The following is a 12,478-nucleotide window of genomic DNA, read 5'->3' as shown; positions in this document are numbered from 1 at the left end:
GTTCATATTTTTCACAGTATATCATCTCTTTGTTGCTCCTAGTACACTCTTTCATATGTGAAACCTGTTCAGTTTCTGCGGTGTTAAACTTGTCCAGTAAATGTACTACATATGGACTTATCATGTACAACATAGATGTAGGATTAAAGAAGCACAACACAAGGCCTACATTCATGAAACTGAAGTCACCAGCATTTGTTTGTCCATAGACCCACAGGCAGCAGGTCAGAGGTGACCACTGATTCTCTTCCTCTCTATTGGTTCATCCGATTATGGTGACAGAGTAGAATAGCTCATTGTCTTTCCTGGTGTCACTAGGGTCACAGACCATAGGCTTTAATAATAAAGCAGCTAGAGTGGGATTTGGTGAACATAGAGGAGAAAAGAGCACGTACTCTGGAGGGAAGATGAAAGACGGATGGAGAATGAACAGAAAATAACCATGGAGGACACATAGAAAAGACAAGAGCGGAGCCCAGGTGGTCTGTGTCCCTCTGAAAAGCCCACTGATGGGATACCACTTCTGTTTCTCCTTGCAAATGTGCTCTTTTTAATCTGATTCTGTTGCAATGTGTTATTTTCTTTCCAAGGTCCTTCAAAGTGATTGTTCATTTATTTCAAGTTGTAGTCCTCTCCTTTGCTCCGATGCCTACCTGGGTACTCGTAGCGCAATGTGCTTTCTAAGACTGAAGGACAAGGAGAAGAAATACAAATTTGCTATGTATAATGTCCTCTGTCCGAAATCGTTCTTTGTTCAACTATAAAGTGTTGCCTAAAAACTATATAAAATGAACACACGCTGGTTCAGACAAACTCATAATGCTCTTTGATTTGCGTGCAACCAGTCTACGTGCATTTTATCAGTTAACTTAGTGTGAAGTGTTTTGTCTTTCTCGATGAATTGATTGTAGTTACTTTATCTTAAACTTGTAAGATTGTACAAAGGAAATAAAAAAGATTATGAATGATTTAAAGTGGCCCTATTATGCCACTTTAAAGGCTCCCAATTTTGTTTTGGAGGTCTCCTACAACAGGTAAAAAAAAAAAAAAAATTTTATAATATACATTGCACATCACCACATTTCTCAATGATCTGTTGTGATTGGCCTACCACGTACAGCGTGTTTCGGAAGCTAAACACCCATTACCATAAGTGAACTTCAAGAGGCTTCCTAAAGCTCAGCGATTGCACACACTGTAAACTAAAGAGAGTAATGATGGCGTCGATTTTTACCGTATCAATCCAAGCACGAGTCAGATGATGAAACATTGGAGGAACTAGTTATTCAACCCGAACCTCAATCGCAAGGATGACTTCAGCAGGACGTTTCTCAGTGATACGCTACTCATTTTGAGGTTCATTATGAGATGTTACAACTTGCAACTGTAATTCCTCACTGTCAGCATTAACAAGAGTATGTCCATCAACAAACCAATGTGTATATTTCTAATTTATTGCGGTGCACATGCGGGAACTGTATCAAAACAGTGCATACATTAGCCGAGCTCTAGTGTGAATGACTGATGTAACATTAAAGTTTGCAAAACAAATCTTGCTCCATTCTTTATCTTTACTCAAAGTAGTGAGAGCAACAGACAATATGCATTTATAGACACAGCTTTAGGTAAATAGTGGCCCACAGCTGCTTAGCAGAACTTCATTAAGACAGTAGTAACGTGAGTTAGCCGGAAACTTACGTAATATAAAACACAAAAATTTGTATTTTCAACACCCGGTAAAAAATATATACATCAATAATTATTCAGACTTACAGGTTGTGATTCTGAGGAGCGCGATGGTCCAAATAAACTGGGTACTGGGTAACTTTATTTATCGTGCACTTTTGAATTTACAACTTTGCAGAACGTTTACATTCACAAGCTGCTGTATTATACACTGCATAAAAAACACAATATGGGCACTTTAAATGTGCATTTATCACCTGAAGATGACATATAATCAATTTAAGGGTTAGTTCACCCAAAAATTAAAGTTCTGTCTTTAATTACCCACCCTCGTGTTATTCCAAACCCGTAAGACTTTCGTTCATCTTCGGAACACAAATTATTATTTTTTTATGAAATCTGAGAGCTTTTTGTTTCTCCATTGACAGCCTATGCAACTACCACTTTCAAGCCCCAGACATGCAGTAAAGACATCATAAAAGAAACCCATGCAACGCAAGTGCTTTGCGCAAAAAATATTTTTCAGGAGAGCAGCACGACGCGCTCGTGTAGGGCAGACGTTGTTACGTCAATGCACGTTAGAGATGAACAATTTGGTAAATTTTGTTTTTTGCGCAAAGCACTCTCGACTCTTCATAAAATTGAGGTTAAACCACTGGAGTCGCATGGATTACTTTAATGATGTCTTACTACCTTTCTCAGGCTTGAAAGTGGTAGTTGCATAGGCTGTCAATGGAGGGACAGAAAGCTCTCAGATTTCATCAGAAATATCTTCATTTGTTTTATGAAGATGAACGAATGTCTTACGGGTTTGGAACGACATGAGGGTAATTAATGACATACTTTTTTGGGGGGTGAACTAACCCTTTAATGTTAAAGAAACTGTTTATGAGACCACTGCTGTCAGATTTTAAACATAACATTGACTACCAGATTCACTGCCGTTCAAACGTTTGGATTCTGTACGATTTTAAAAATATATTTTTTAAAGAAGTCTCTTACGCATTTGTTTGATCAGAAATACAGTAAATACAGTACAGTAATTTTTTTATAAAAATAAATGTTTTAAAATAATTTATTCCTGTGATGGCAAAGCTGAATTTTCAGCATCATGACGCCAGTCTTCAGTGTCACATGATCCTTCAGAAAAACATACTAATAAGCTTATTTGGTGCTCAGGAAACATTTATTATTATCATCAACATTGAAATCGGGTGTGCTTCATGATAATTTTGTAGAAACTTTGATGCATTTTTTCAGGATTATTTGATTAATGGAAAGAATTCAGCTTTTATTTAATCAATTTAACACATCCTAACTCGATAAAAGTATTATTTTTCTAAAAAAAAAATAAATAAAAAAAAATTCTTCCTGATACCAAACTTTTAAACAGATGATTTCCAAGTTAACTGAATTGCCTTTAAAAGGAACTTTTGTTTTTGTTCACTCCATTTTGTTACTGCATTCAAGTCCATATGTGGAGTTCTGTATATAGGGAATAGTAACTGAGTGAACGAGAGAAGTATTTGGAAAGGCCCCAAAAGCAAGTTGAAACAATTAGTTTTTCAAATACCACCTATATTGCCCATAACCTGCAGTTTCCTTATAATGTCAGTACAAGAAAAAGCTTCTCCAAATGTCAGAACTGCTGGTGTTGATGGTGCTTTTCCATTTTTTTGTTGCACCAGAGACAGGCAAGAAGCAGGTACCCGGCAGGCTGAATTTAGTGGATCCGTTTTCATCCTGACACACTTTACCAGACTTTACCAGTACAGTAAAGTCAGGTGCTCATGACAAATCTGCTTTTAGGCGACTCAAAGTGGCCTAAACCCTGCTGGCTCATCAGTTTGCAGTGCACTGTGTATCTTTAATAGCGCTGCGCTGTTTTCGGATGGAAGATGATGTTGAACGGAGCAAGGTGAACAGAGACAGCAGCTCCTCTGTCAAACGTCATTGTCCTGATGAATTTGCCGTTTCTTAAAGGAGCGGCACATGAATTATGCAGTACAACCTTCATGCGCTTTTGCTTTTATGTTGCTTTTTTACTTGCCAGCGTTCTGATGGCGTTCCCCTCTGACATCGCCGCTTGCTTAAATGAGTGGACCTACTGGAGAAAGTAATGCTGTCCCAAAGCCAGATGTTTCTAAATGCATTTTAATAGATGTTTACTGTGTAAATAAATGATAATATGATAAATAATTACAGTTGTAACTGGCAGCCTAGATTGGGTGTGCAAACTAATATGCAAGCAAAGGGATGCCCAGGCGTAGTGATAAACATATTATAATGATAAAAAGAAAATGAATAGAGGCCTAAAGAACCTTCAAAATAATCAAATCAACAAACAAGATGCTCTATTGATCTATTTATTCAGTCAGTCTGTTATAATCATTCATACTGCCATTAAGGAACCAGCAGGAGTTGCCATAAAATTATTAGTTTTAAAATCACGGCAATGAAACTTTCGGATAATTGAGGCCCAGAGGATAGTCTGAATGATAGCTGGTCCCATCCTGTGCATTCATCGCAATATTAATCCTGTAAACAGAATTACACAGCGTTTGCTCATATAATCTGGCTCAAAGGGATAGTGTCTGCGCTTGAACATTTCCCCAACAGCTAAGTAGACAAGCAGTTACAGAGTGGGATTTGATAAATATGTTGTAGTGCTTTTTGTTTTTATCTGTCGATTTTGTGAACTGTGTACACAGGATTTGTACCAATTTGAGCTAATTATAAAGAGGCTCAGTTGTGTCTGTATGAATTAGATAATGAAATGTCTAATCAGTGACAGTTTTCCAATGTCATAATAAGTGCTTGACATTAACACCAGCCAAATTCTGGTTTATTTCAGCAGTGGCGTGTAACACAGTCACTACTAGCCACTTTGCGGTGTTGAATTTTATATGTAATATATATATATATATTTTTTTTTATTGTATTCTTTTAAAAAGGCATCTGAAATAATAAAAAAAATATTGATTTTTTTTTTTTACAATTAATATCAATACTGAAATATCTGAAATGCTTCCAATACAAATTTTCCCTAGAATAGATACATGATCCCAGCTGTGCTTCCTCACTCTCTCATCTCTCAGATGACACACAAACCCACCTCCCCTTACTCACTCGCTTCATTTGCTCTGGATGAATATTGTTGGTGTTACAGGGCTTGAATTTCGGCTTGGGATTTCACGCATTGCGCGTAATTTTACTCATTCTCACAGATTTTGTGATCATACCTAAAGTGTGAGCACATAAAGCCGCCTCACAGTACCACATTTAGTTATTTTTCGCTGCTTATTGCACTTAAACAGTCCAATACACACAAAATAACGTAAAAATGTCGGTCTTGGTGAGTATTCACGTAAACACAGTCATGTAACATATATGTGTAACATTATATGGATCTGTGCGTTAGGTCTTAAAGTGACAGCAGCCTAGTATACCTACTGCCAAATTATGAGATAATATAAAAAATATCTCTTTGGGCGTTTCCCCCCATGGTATCGATGGCAAAATTGTGGCCAGTGAAAATGCTGAGCGGCTTACTTTGGAAAACCACTAGCCACAGTGGCTGGTAAGCTAAAAAGTTGAAGCCCTGGTCATATAGTATATGCATTGAAAGCTGTCCCGGTCAGCTCAAGGTGACCTTTGTGATGTGATTACGGAAGTGTCATTGGCCAGGGCTTTCTGTTGCTTTTGAATTCTCAGGATATGAGACTGCCGCCCCCCTAGGATCAATGCAGAGTGCTGTTGTCATTTTAGTGCCTTTTGCTCCCATCGGCCAGACAGGCAAAGCCACAGTTACTGAACCAAGACTAATTCACCATACCACCCTCATGAGACCTGCAGATTTACTTTACATGTTACTATTATTAACAGCAGCCTCAACCCGTCTCTGTCATTCACTGCATTACTGCATCTTTCCTCTTTGCGCATTGCATATTTAAATAGTTATGATCACTAATTACTCAGTATTGCCATTAATACTATATGGCTGAATTACATCTGTTCAGATTACAATTTGTGTATGCTTTGTTTTAAAAGTGTTTTAAAAGCCTAAGGTGGAGGGCTTCCCCGGGTCAGTCTCCTAAGGGCTTTTCCCAAGGGTTTTTCCTCATCTCCATCTCACGGAGTTTTCCTTTCCACTGTTGCCTTTGGCTTGTTCACTGGGGTGTTCGTAAAGGTACTGTTCTTTGTAAAGTTGCAATTGAACTCTTTAGCATTATTGTTTTTTTTACTATAGTTTTTAATTAGATTTTAAAAGTGTTTGCACTTTATTAGTACCTACATAGTACTTATGTAATCATACTGTAACATTCCGGGTTGTGTGCTGTTTAGAATTACTTTTCAAATTCCTATTCAGTTCCGTTTTAATTGAATTTGAATGTAAGGAAGCAGAATTACAATGAAATTCATCTGACTGTAATTTTTAAACAAGAAAAGCAAAGTTTGTCAAGACTTTGAATGTTCGCAGCGTTTGAAAGCTTTGAAAACGTTTTTAAAAGACGATGAATGGATGGATGAATAGATAGATTTAATACTTCACTATTTTATCTTTATTTCATCATATACTGTATTTTGATCCTCAAATAATTTCAAGTGTATCCAGGTTTTTTCATGTTCAATACCCAGATCGCAGGTCAAGATGTGTCTCTTTCCTGTGCTGCATTGCAGCAAAGCTTAGAGAGCAGAGTGTTATGAAAATTTTAGTCATAGCTGATCCCTGATTAAAGGAAAGAGAGGAAAACAGCACTCGTTTATCAGTATTCATCTCACCCTCACATGCAGTCACAAGAAAGGGCTATTTGATCACTTTGTATCATCCATCACACTGAGAGAGCAATGTTACCACGTTACATCAAGATGAACAAAGTACAAGCACCTCCTTTTTTGTGGTCCTGTGACACTGACTTCCTGCCATTCTCAGGGGTGTCTGGAGATGCCCTTTCTTGTGGCCGCATCAGTTTTTAGGCAGTTGGAATGTAATCCACTGAAAGTGTTTCATCATCTGGGTGATAATCTGATGCATTAACATTCAAATCACACTCCAGAGTGGATCCTTAAACTGTGCCGCAGAACCTATGTCGATGGAGCATTCATTAACTTTAGATTACAAGGTTGGTATAAAAAAGAAAACTAACATTTGCGTTTTCCTCTCACAGAATCTCATGTTGTAAGTACTCATACCCTCAAGGCCCCGATAGTCTTAAGCAATACTGAAGGACAAACTGGTTTGACATCATCTCGGACAAATTCAGGCCAAAACGAAGTTCGTTTGGTGTTCGTTTCAGGAGTTTGAAACAGCTTAAAGGGTAACTAAACCCTAAAACAACTTTTTTTTAGTTAATGATCTGTAAGACTGGGGCTTTATTAATGCTGTTCATTAATACTGTTCATATTTTTTTGACATTTGGGTATAAAGTGTTTTAATTCTACAATATATCGTGTAAAAACGTCTGAGTGCTGCCCTCTTCAGGTTGAACGGTGGCTACTGGAGTCGAATTTTCTTATTGGAAGTTGTGGTGCCCTGTGACGTAAGAGGGTACCAGCTAACCACGCCCTTGCCTACAGAGAGACGCGTCTCAGGTGCACGGCTTATAAACGTGTTTGAACTACCATTAGTCCGTGGCGATCATGTACTAGGTAGGTGTGGCTCTGAGGCTTAATTTTTTCTGGTCAGTCCATTGAGGTCAGAGGTCCTTGTGTAGAACATAAACACATTGGAGATCTGCTTTAAAGTAGATATTGAAGTTCTACTTCTACTTGAAGGAGACAATGACAGTTTCTTTTTCTTTTCATTTTTAATACTGTTAATTGCAAATGTGATTTTTATTTTATACAACAGTTAAATTAACAATAAGTTAACAGTGTGAGTTACTTTTTAGACACAATATTGTCAAATATTGTTTTTTCCCTTTATTTCGCAGACGAGAATTTTAAAATGAAACCGTAGCAGAGTCTCAATGCAACAGACAGCGATGATTTTTTGAATCATTTTAACAATTCAATGATCAATCACTTGCTTTTCCTGAATGAATCAGCCGTTTGAACAAATCGATTGAATGAATGACTCCCTCAACTCACTTATTAAGACTGGCGGTTTTAGTTTCATATTTAAAGTAGCTACCCTTTAATTAAAATGTAAAAATTACAAATAATTTCATATTTAAATATTGAATAAAAAAACTAATCTCATAGCTTGATTCATGCAATTTGTAAATGGAGTTTAAATATATTAATGCCAGTTCTGATGCCGCTTCTGTCTCACCTCTGCACTGCAAAGATGGATTTTGATTTAATGATTTAATTTGACTGGAAACAGTCGTATTGTGTTATTATTCTAATAGAATTTAATTGGAATGTTAGAATTTGACATAAAAGGTGATGCATACCTCTAAATAAGAAAAAATGTCCATATATAGGTGAAAATGTGAGACATTGGTGTCTCACAGTGGATTCGAACCCGGGTCTCTCACACCAAAGGCATGTGTCTTATCCATTGCGCCACACCACCCCCTTATCGTTAACTTATTGTAACTTATTGTTAACTTATTTTTGATTTCTTAAGGTCTTAAAAAGCCTTAAAAGCCTTAAATTCGACTTTAAAAAGTGTGCAGCAGCCCTGTGTTAAGCAGCTTGCTTCAAAGCGATCTATTGTATAAAGTGCTATTTAAACATGACTTGACTTGACTGTGCTGAATTGGAGAGCTGGTGCAACCGCTATGAGCAGATGCTTTCTTAACTGCTGTTTTCTCGCCGCTGTTATTTTTGTTGTGTGTTTATTTTGTTATTGAGAGGAAAGCGCGCAGCACATATTTACACATTCATCTAAACGCTGCTCTCAGCAGTGTGGGTGGTGTTAGGATGTTCATTAACAGTATATCATTGCTTATGCATGTCAAACTTCTTTTTACTCCCATAGAATGAAACAGAACTTTGCAGTGAGAATGTCGGGGCCTTCAAACAGCTCTCTCTAGAACCTGCAGTTCAGCAAAAGCCCTACACTGGTAGATTTTTATACAGTAAATGTTGTTTCGTTGTAAATTGGGGCAATTTTTTTATTTTTTTTATGGGAGCATTAAAGGGATAGCAAAGCATTTTTTCCTCACAGAACACAGAAATTCACACAGGTTTGGAGCAGGGTTATTATTTTTAAATACAACTAAAACCATATCCATTAAAACATTTTTATTACTTGAAATAAACAGGAACTGAAATAAAATTAAATATTAAAAAACTTACAATTATTTTACTTCATTTATTTGCCATGGCAACATTTCTCATTTTCGTTTAATTTAAGTTGAAGTGCAAACTAAAACTAAATAAACTAAAACTAGACATAAAAAAAAAAAAAAAAACACAACAAAATTACTAGAACTTCAAAATATTAACAAAAAGTATGATATAACGGTGCTACTAAAATAGCATGACATAAACAACATATTGGTAAGTAAATGAAAGCATTTCATTTATTTATTTATATTTTTTTAAGGTGAACTATCCCTTTAATTAATGATGAAGAACAGCATTATGTGTTGTAACCAGGGCTGGGGGTTTTGTACAATGTTGTCTAAGCCTTGTAAGCTGCTGGTGGATTTTGTAAACTACACCATCTGGTTCCATTTTTTACTGATTTATTTATTTTTTCATATAAGTGTGAAATTGACTTTTCTTTCTGCTGTGTTTGATGCTACTGCTCAGGTAGACTACTGGTGAAGTGTTTGGGTGTTGTTGTTTTTTTGCGTGTGTGTGTGCGCAATGCGCATGCAATCTGCATTGTTATATGTCATTTTTCCTCAGGCTTTACAGAGATTTTAGACGCGTGATATTTACAGCTCAAGTTATTGGTTATAAAAATGTTCTGTGGTCCCATGAGCAAAGATAGCATATTACTACTTTTCCTAAAGGCTAGCTTGACTGTAGCTGACTACTTTTAATTGAGTTGCTAGTAGCTTCCTCAACAGCGCATTACACCCGATCTAGGAGTGTATTGCACTCTAAATGGTGAATTTCAACTTAAAATTTTAACCTGAAATGAAGCCTACTCTGGCAAGATGGCCCATAGTGCCTTGCTGATTGACAGTGATACAGCACACTCAAGGTCAGAGGATACAGCCGTATCCTCTTCCATTGGTTTTCTTGACCTTTATTGGTCCCGTCCTGTACTGGTGCAGTGGTAAAACAGGGCAGATGGGTAGTAGACAATTAAAAACCTGTTCAGAGAGACGGCCTGAGGCAGGGCCAGAGGGAGGGACTTTAACAAGGACCTTTAAACACTGTGGTTTCAAGGCAGCCAAGCACCAATTGTGAGTGATTATTGGCTTTGTGAGTAAATAAAATGCCAGATTGTCAAGAACTACTGTATGAGGAACTGAAACATTACATAGTTTAGGTTGAATGTTTTTGGATTTTTTTTATTTTATGTTTTTTGACAGGTACAGTTTCATTGAGACACAGTTTGTCACAAATATGGCAATTTTGCAAAGGAAACATGTTAATAATTCTGTTGTCATACTAAACCTGTAATCTGCTAGTAATATTAATGAAAAATACCTAGATGTGGCAAATTATAATTTTAGATCCTGCAGACTGATTTTACACATTCTTGACCATATCTTGGACCACAAAATCTATACAGGCAGGTATTGACTTTAAAGAGCGAAGACACAGTGATTTAATGAGTGTACAGTTGTTGATGTGCAAGTAATGTTCGATATGTTAATTCAAGCCTCGCTGTGCCTAAAATCCATTATGAGACTCATACTCTGCTTGGCTTGAGAAAACAATCAGAGCCACAGAAGAAAAAACCTTTTCTGTGAGTCCAGCGATGATGAGTTAGTTTGCATGGAGATTAGGTAGGTTTCACTCCAGAGATTATGAGTTATGAAGCATGGAGATATTAAAACATGTCTTGTCTTGTAACATGCTGGCACCCCTCTGTGGTGCCAATGGAGATATAATTGCTAACCCTATTTGGTTACATCCCAGCCATTCTATTGCCAATAAACCACCTATGCCAGAAGATAAAATAATTGCTTGGCTGCAGTGTCTGTGATTGGCTGGAAGAGCAGGTTTTGGTTCATGTGAGGTTAGTATACAATATTGGCTGCTGTCCTTATGCCATCCTATTTGACAATTGAAATTAAATGATTTTATTTAAAGCTTTTTGAGTGTGTTTAGGATGTTTGCAGGTCTTGGCTTGCTGCAAAAGTAATAATAACTGCACAAGTACATTTTAGTCACTTTTACCATTGTTACGGTTAAGCTTCGACAAATGACAAGCAACAGACTGGAAGTCATTCGCAAGGTGAGAATTACCAGTATTTTTCCCCTAAAACATTATTCTTTAATGCGGCTGTATGTAAAATTCGGAAACCCTTGATATTAGCGACACCGGTGGCCAATAAGTGAACTGTAGCCAGCAACTTTCTGCTTGCGCTCACACTTGTGCTTTCGTAATGTATAAGAGACTGAACGTGATTTAACGAGGTTCTTTTTCGTATTTTACTTAGGGGTAAAAATAATACCTTTGCAGTGATACACTGTTAAAAAAAACATCCTGACACTGTTCACGCTGCTGAGAGCAATGTTTAGATGAACATGTAAATATGTGCTGCATGCTTTTCTCTCAACAACAAAAATGACAGTAGTGAGAAAGCAGCGGTTAAGAAAGCATCTGATCGTAGCGATGTGGGTATGTTTGCACCAGCTCTGCAATTCACCAGCATCATGTCGACAGATGAGTACAGTATGATTGCAGTACAGGGTGGTTCTTTCGGCATTATCCTGAACATTGTATAAGCATTAATTTCATGTGTCACATAGAACAAAAAAAAGAGGCTCTTGGGAATGCACATAAACGTCACATCATTTTGATTTTCCCGGGAAAAACAAGCCGAGTTACAAGCTGTTCACACATTGGCAATAAAAAAGTGATTAATATATGAAAATTCTTACATATAGCCCCTTTTAACACTATTTATGTAAAATGGTGATTATGAATAATTATGGAATTGTTTTATCATTTTTTACGTTGATTAGCTCTTGAAAACCTACATTGTTTTTCTTTCAGATGTATTGGGGGTCATTTGTTTTGTGTATATAATCATACATTCATTATTTTCATTCAAATAATTCATTTTACCATGGTTGATAAATGGAGGGTAATGGTTGCTTCACAAACAATTTTAAAGGATCTGTGCAACTGGCACTGTGGGGGCGAAATGTGACAATTGTATGCGAATGTCAGAGATAGTGAAAAAATGCGGCTTTAGGGTTTTGAACCCCTTGCCCTAAGTATTAAAGCTCAATGCATAACTTTTTCCTCAAGATTTGTGCTTCAGGCATGAATGATACTTCAAGTCATGGCAATTTTAGGGGTGAGGTGTGAGATCAGATGTGTTATTTTCACTTGGTGAACAATAAAACAGGCCAAGAGGTCCTTTTAAGGTTATATTGAAGGACTCAAGCCATTTAGAGACCAGAATATATTACAGACGGGGTGGGTTATTTTGAATTGGGCTAGTAGGAAACCACTTAGCAACCATCCTGAACACCGTAGCAACTGCTTAGAAATACCCTAGCACTGTGCTGGCAAGTTTTGCATGCACAAGCTAAAAAAAAATATCAAGTTTATCCTTGGTCTAATGATTCCCAAAATCTTTATATAAGCATATGTCGAGCTGGTGATAAACTCTAGTGATGTTCTCGCCTATTTAATATGCTGTTATTTAATTTAAGCGAGTAAATGAGGAACCTTAGTGCAGGCACGAGGGAAATTGTGAAC

At 36.9% G+C, this 12,478-nt stretch overlaps 1 protein-coding gene across 1 annotated transcript in view; it reads left to right on the top strand.

The window, feature by feature from the left end:
• med27 (mediator complex subunit 27) overlaps positions 1-12,478 on the top strand; it is a 71,159-nt gene that overhangs the window by 23,793 nt on the left and 34,888 nt on the right. The window lies entirely within an intron of this gene.

Source organism: Scardinius erythrophthalmus (genome assembly GCF_964197995.2).
Source record: "Scardinius erythrophthalmus genome assembly, chromosome: 20".
Lineage (NCBI taxonomy): Eukaryota > Metazoa > Chordata > Actinopteri > Cypriniformes > Leuciscidae > Scardinius > Scardinius erythrophthalmus.
Note: the sequence above shows the minus strand (reverse complement) of the source record. Positions and strands in the feature narration are given on the sequence as shown.